Below are 5,965 nucleotides of genomic sequence, written 5' to 3'. Positions count from 1 at the left end.
GGATAAGATGGTTGGATGGCATCACCGACTCGATGGAGATGAGTTTGGGTAAACTCCGGGAGTTGGTGATGGACAGGGAGGCCTGGCGTGCTGTGGTTCATGGGGTTGCAAAGAGTCGGACACAACTGAGTGACTGAACTAAACTGAGCTTTTGATGGCCATAGTGTATGGTATATTTCCAGACAGGGCTTCAGATCAGATCAGATCAGTTGCTCAGTCGTGTCCGACTCTTTGCGACCTCATGAATCGCAGCACGCCAGGCCTCCCTGTCCATCACCAACTCCCGGAGTTCACCCAGACTCACATCCGTTGAGTCGGTGATGCCATCCAGCCATCTCATCCTCTGGCGTCCCCTTCTCCTCTTGCCCCCAATCCCTCCCAGCATCAGAGTCTTTTCCAATGAGTCAACTCTTCGCATGAGGTGGCCAAAGTACTGGAGTTTCAGCTTTAGCATCATTCCTTCCAAAGAAATCCCAGGGCTGATCTCCTTCAGAATGGACTGGTTGGATCTCCTTGCAGTCCAAGGGACTCTCAAGAGTCTTCTCCAACACCACAGTTCAAAAGCATCAATTCTTTGGCGCTTAGCCTTCTTCACAGTCCAACTCTCACATCCATACATGACCACAGGAAAAACCATAGCCTTGACTAGACGAACCTTTGTTGGCAAAGTAACGTCTCTGCTTTTCAATATGCTATCTAGGTTGGTCATAACTTTCCTTCCAAGAAGTAAGCGTCTTTTAATTTCATGGCTGCAGTCACCATCTGTAGTGATTTTGGAGTCCAGAAAAATAAAGTCTGACACTGTTTCCACTGTTTCCCCATCTATTTCCCATGAAGTGGTGGGACTGGATGCCATGATCTTCGTTTTCTGATTGTTGAGCTTTAAGCCAACTTTTTCACTCTCCACTTTCACTTTCATCAAGAGGCTTTTAAGTTCCTCTTCACTTTCTGCCATAAGGGTGGTGTCATCTGCATATCTGCGGTTATTGATATTTTTCCCGGCAATCTTCATTCCAGCTTGTGTTTCTTCCAGTCCAGCGTTTCTCACGATGTACTCTGCATATAAGTTAAATAAGCAGGGTGATAATACACAGCCTTGACGTACTCCTTTTCCTATTTGGAACCAGTCTGTTGTTCCATGTCCAGTTCTAACTGTTGCTTCCTGACCTGCATGCAAATTTCTCAAGAGGCAGGTCAGGTGGTCTGGTACTCCCATCTCTTTCAGAATTTTCCACAGTTTATTGTGATCCACACAGTCAAAGGCTTTGGCATAGTCAATAAAGCAGAAATAGATGCTTTTCTGGAACTCTCTTACTTTTTCCATGATCCAGTGGATGTTGGCAATTTGATCTCTGGTTCCTCTGCCTTTTCTAAAACCAGCTTGAACATCTGGAAGTTCACGGTTCACATATTGCTGAAGCCTGGCTTGGAGAATTTTAAGCATTACTTTACTACCGTGTGAGATGAGTGCAATTGTGCGATAGTTTGAGCATTCTTTGGCATTGCCTTTCTTTGGGATTGGAATGAAAACTGACCTTTTCCAGTCCTGTGGCCACTGCTGAGTTTCCCAAATTTGCTGGCATATTGAGTGTAGCACTTTCACAGCATCATCTTTCAGGATTTGGAATAGCTCGACTGGAATTCTATCACCTCCACTAGCTTTGTTCATAGTGATGCTTTCTAAGGCCCACTTGACTTCACATTCCAGGATGTCTGGCTCTAGGTCAGTGATCACACCATCGTGATTATCTGGGTCGTAAAGATCTTTTTTGTACAGTTCTGTGTATTCTTGCCATCTCTCTTAGTATCTTCTGCTTCTGTTAGGTCCATACCATTTCTGTCCTTTATCGAGCCCATCTTTGCATGAAATGTTCCTTTGGTATCTCTGATTTTCTTGAAGAGATCCCTAGTCTTTACCATTCTGTTGTTTTCCTCTATTTCTTTGCATTGATCGCTGCGACGGGCGCGCTAAAGCGCAGGCGGCTGCGACGGGCGCGCTAAAGCGCAGGCGGCTGCGACGGGCGCGCTAAAGCGCAGGCGGCTGCGACGGGCGCGCTAAAGCGCAGGCGGCTGCGACGGGCGCGCTAAAGCGCAGGCGGCTGCGACGGGCGCGCTAAAGCGCAGGCGGCTGCGACGGGCGCGCTAAAGCGCAGGCGGCTGCGACGGGCGCGCTAAAGCGCAGGCGGCTGCGACGGGCGCGCTAAAGCGCAGGCGGCTGCGACGGGCGCGCTAAAGCGCAGGCGGCTGCGACGGGCGCGCTAAAGCGCAGGCGGCTGCGACGGGCGCGCTAAAGCGCAGGCGGCTGCGACGGGCGCGCTAAAGCGCAGGCGGCTGCGACGGGCGCGCTAAAGCGCAGGCGGCTGCGACGGGCGCGCTAAAGCGCAGGCGGCTGCGACGGGCGCGCTAAAGCGCAGGCGAGAGGAGCTACCCCACGTCCGAGGTCAGGGGAAGAAGCCAGGAGGACCCCGTGCCCGAAGGGCGGCGGCCAAGAGGAGTTACCCCACGTCCGAGGTCAGGGGCAGCGGCCGAGAGTGCCAGAGTGCGACGGCGCAGGTACGGCTGAGAGGAGCTACCGCACGTCTGAGGTCGGGGGGGGGCGGCCAAGAGGAGATATCCAGCGTCTGAGGTCAGGGGCAGGGAGGAGAGGAGTTACCCTGCGTCCGAGGTCAGGGGCGGCGGCCAGGAGGAGATACCCCATGCCCTTAAGCCCGGGGCCAGGGGCAGCGGGCGGGAGGAGCTACCCCATCCCCCTAAGCCTGAGGCCAGGGGCGGCGGCTGGGAGGAGCAACCCCACGCTGTGGTTGCATGGGCACAGGAGGGCCTAGAGGAGCTATCCCACGTTGAAGGTCAGGAAGGGCGGGGGTGAGGAGCTACCGCTCTTCCAAGGTAAGGAGCGTTGACTGCGCTTTGCTGGAGCAGCCGTGAAGAGATACCCCACGCCCAAGGTAAGAGAAACCCAAGTAAGACGGTAGGTGTTGCAAGTGGGCATCAGAGGGCAGACACACTGAAACCATACTCACAGCAAACTAGTCAGTCTAATCACACTAGGACCACAGCCTTGTCTAACTCAATGAAACTAAGCCATGCCCGTGGGGCAAACCAAGATGGGCGGGTCATGGTGGAGAGATCTGACAGAATGTGGTCCACTGGAGAAGGGAATGGCAAACCACTAAAGTATTCTTGCCTTGAGAACCCCATGAACAGTATGAAAAGACAGGGCTTATCAAGGAGGAAAAGAAAATGGGCTCCCTGGAGTGACACTCCATGGAGAAGTCTTTCTCTCTCTCTTTTTTTTTCTTTCTTATTTTTTAAATTATGAAAGTATGATAACACATTTACAGAAGACTTGGAAAATACAGAACAAAGTTACATCTTCTTCCACTGCATATTGCGATTATTTTTTAAGTAGATAAATATAATTTTTAGTTGGTGTTTCAAATATCAAACTCTCAAAAATTAATAGAATGAATATACAGAAGAGTAGAAAGATATAGTAGATCTGAAAAACACCATGAACCAAATCAAAATAATCAAGATTTATATAATTTTCACACAACAGTAGGATACAGAATCTATTCAACCTCCCATAGTATAAAGCAGGAGACAGTGGAACAAATCATGGACATACAACAAGGTGCAAAATTTTTATGGTCTGATGGTATTGAAATCATATAGAGTGTGTTCTCTTATCACTGTGGAATTATGTTAGAAATCAGTATAAAAAGATACTGAAAGGAACCCATATATTTTCCAGTTCAATGTAACATTTCCCAAGAGAGATCTTTGACTTTTAGCCATTCAAAGCCTCAATGAAGTTAGAAGACCGAAAAAACACAGAAGTTGATTGCAGCGAAGAAAGCACTTAAATGAGAAATTAATATCAAAAATACTTTAAAAATGAGGTGGTAAAGATGGATTTTAATTGGTAGCCTGCCTCTGTCGTAGGGAAAAGAGACCAGTATGAACTGATCTCAACTTTGATTTTATAGAAGTAACTTGAGTGTTTTCAAGGAGAATGAAGGACTATGCAGGGCAGTGGACAGGGCTCAGTAGAGTCAGAGAAGTGAAAAATCACAACAGATGAGAAGATGGGATTTGCCCCATATGATACTAAGAAATGGAATATTTCCTGTCACATCAGTACACAAGGACATCACAGTCATCAGTGATGGCAGCCCTCCAGTGTGAGCCCATGAACCCTGAGGACACTCAGGAAGGAAAGGAATGCCTGCCATTTAGCAGCCATCAGTCTGCAGCCACTCCCTATCGTGAGCCCTGAGCAAAGGCAGGAAGTGAAAACACAGAATACCGGCCCAAGGTAGCTGAGGTGCATATCATAAGAATGATGTCAGTGAGCCCAGACTCTTGCATCATCCCATACAGAGAAAAGCATTAAATTCCTTAAGATATCTGGTTTTCTTTAATTAATAAAATCTTTTGATGTTCAGACTGCCTGCCCTTTGTTTCAAAACTTCTATGAAACCTGGCTCCCCAACTCGCCTCCTCTGAGCAGTTCCCTCAGGGTCATTTGCGATGCTCTCTCCCAGGCTTGGAGTCCTAAAAATTTCTGCCGAATAAACAGAACTCTCAACTTCCAGGCTGCGTGTTTTTTTTTTTTTTTTTTTTTTTCAGTTAACAAAACTCATCTGGGTTTGTCAACTGGCATTTACTGAGGTTAGCGTCCTGCATCCTGCAGAGGCGAGGAGCCAGGGACCCCATCTTGGCTGGAACGGCCAATCCTTTTGCTAGCCTTGAGTTTTCTCAAGTTGGCATTTTAAGGGCTGGAGGGCTTAGGGTCACCTAGGGATGCAGCCCTGAGCTGTGAGAAACTAGGTTAGTATTTTGTTCAAGTCTTTATAAGACCAAGTCAAGGCTTCACTGAGAGGAGGGTTCAGAGGAGCCTGGCTGGAGTTTGGACCAGGAGTGACTTTTATGTTAATTTAACTTTGATTGGACTATAGTTACTTTACAATGTTGTGTTAAGGGAGACACTCTTCATCACTGGCCTGAGGGGGTCCCCGTCACATTGACAATCTTCAACAGGGGCTTTTCAAGCTGCAGTTCCCTCTGATTCTGAGAGCAGCCCCGCTGAGCACAGATAGCTGATATTCAGGGTTGCTCTGTGCTAGGCACCCTGACCACGTGACTCCTCCTCCCTGGGGGAGCGTCTGGGAGAGCCGTGGCTGCTTTCCAGCCCACCCCAGATGCTCAGCACAGGGAGATGCCAGCCAACTCAGAGGAGCCATGGAAACAGACTGGCTTTGGCACTGGAACCTGATCTGGATTTCGATTCTGCCACTCGTGTGCCTAAGCTTCCATGTCCTTACCTATAAACAAGGGAAGAGCCTGTCTCATTGGGCTACTGGACTACATGGACTCATTCTGTAAAGTGTGTAACATACAATGAGCACTCAATAGATGCTCATTCCTTTCCTCCTCTTACAGAAGTTCAGAAAGTGCCTGATTTAATAAACAGGCTAAAGACCAACATTCCCCTGTGAGTTAATTGTTTGTAACTTAGAAACAAAATACATTAGGTTTGTGGGACACAAACATTCATCAATGCTAAATATAGATGGTTTGCTGCATGCTTACAACAAAATGTGCAGAAGCAAAAAACACTTTTTTTTTGCTAGCCAGTTAGATGTGCAAGATGTTTACAAGGACATGAAGATTCTTCCGGAGAGCACACAACCCAGGCACCTGTAATTCTTGTCACCTCACCTGGCATTTTCTCTAAAAGTTAAGAGAAAACATTTTAGTGCCTGGCAGACTTGAGTTCACGCCCAGACTCCTTCATTAGTAATTGCGATGTTCCTAAGACTCAGTTTCCTCATCTGGGAAATGGGCTAATAACAAGGGTTGCTTATGAGGACCAAATGCGAAGACACAGAAAAGTGCTTGGTGGAGCGTCTGGTGGAGTTACAAGCCTAAGCAACCCCTCAGGACGTTCATTTCTGCACTG

At 48.0% G+C, this 5,965-nt stretch overlaps 1 protein-coding gene across 1 annotated transcript in view; it reads left to right on the top strand.

The window, feature by feature from the left end:
• Window positions 1-4,160: 4,160 nt before the first annotated feature.
• The window catches only part of ENPP6 (ectonucleotide pyrophosphatase/phosphodiesterase 6), a 103,481-nt gene continuing 101,676 nt past the window's right edge, over window positions 4,161-5,965 (top strand). The window contains exon 1 of the mRNA XM_019953564.2: window positions 4,161-4,318. The gene's annotated coding sequence lies outside the window, so the exon portion shown is untranslated. The remainder of the gene's footprint in view (window positions 4,319-5,965) is intronic.

This window comes from Bos indicus, chromosome 27 (assembly GCF_029378745.1).
Source record: "Bos indicus isolate NIAB-ARS_2022 breed Sahiwal x Tharparkar chromosome 27, NIAB-ARS_B.indTharparkar_mat_pri_1.0, whole genome shotgun sequence".
Lineage (NCBI taxonomy): Eukaryota > Metazoa > Chordata > Mammalia > Artiodactyla > Bovidae > Bos > Bos indicus.
This window is presented reverse-complemented; position numbering and strand designations above follow the sequence as displayed.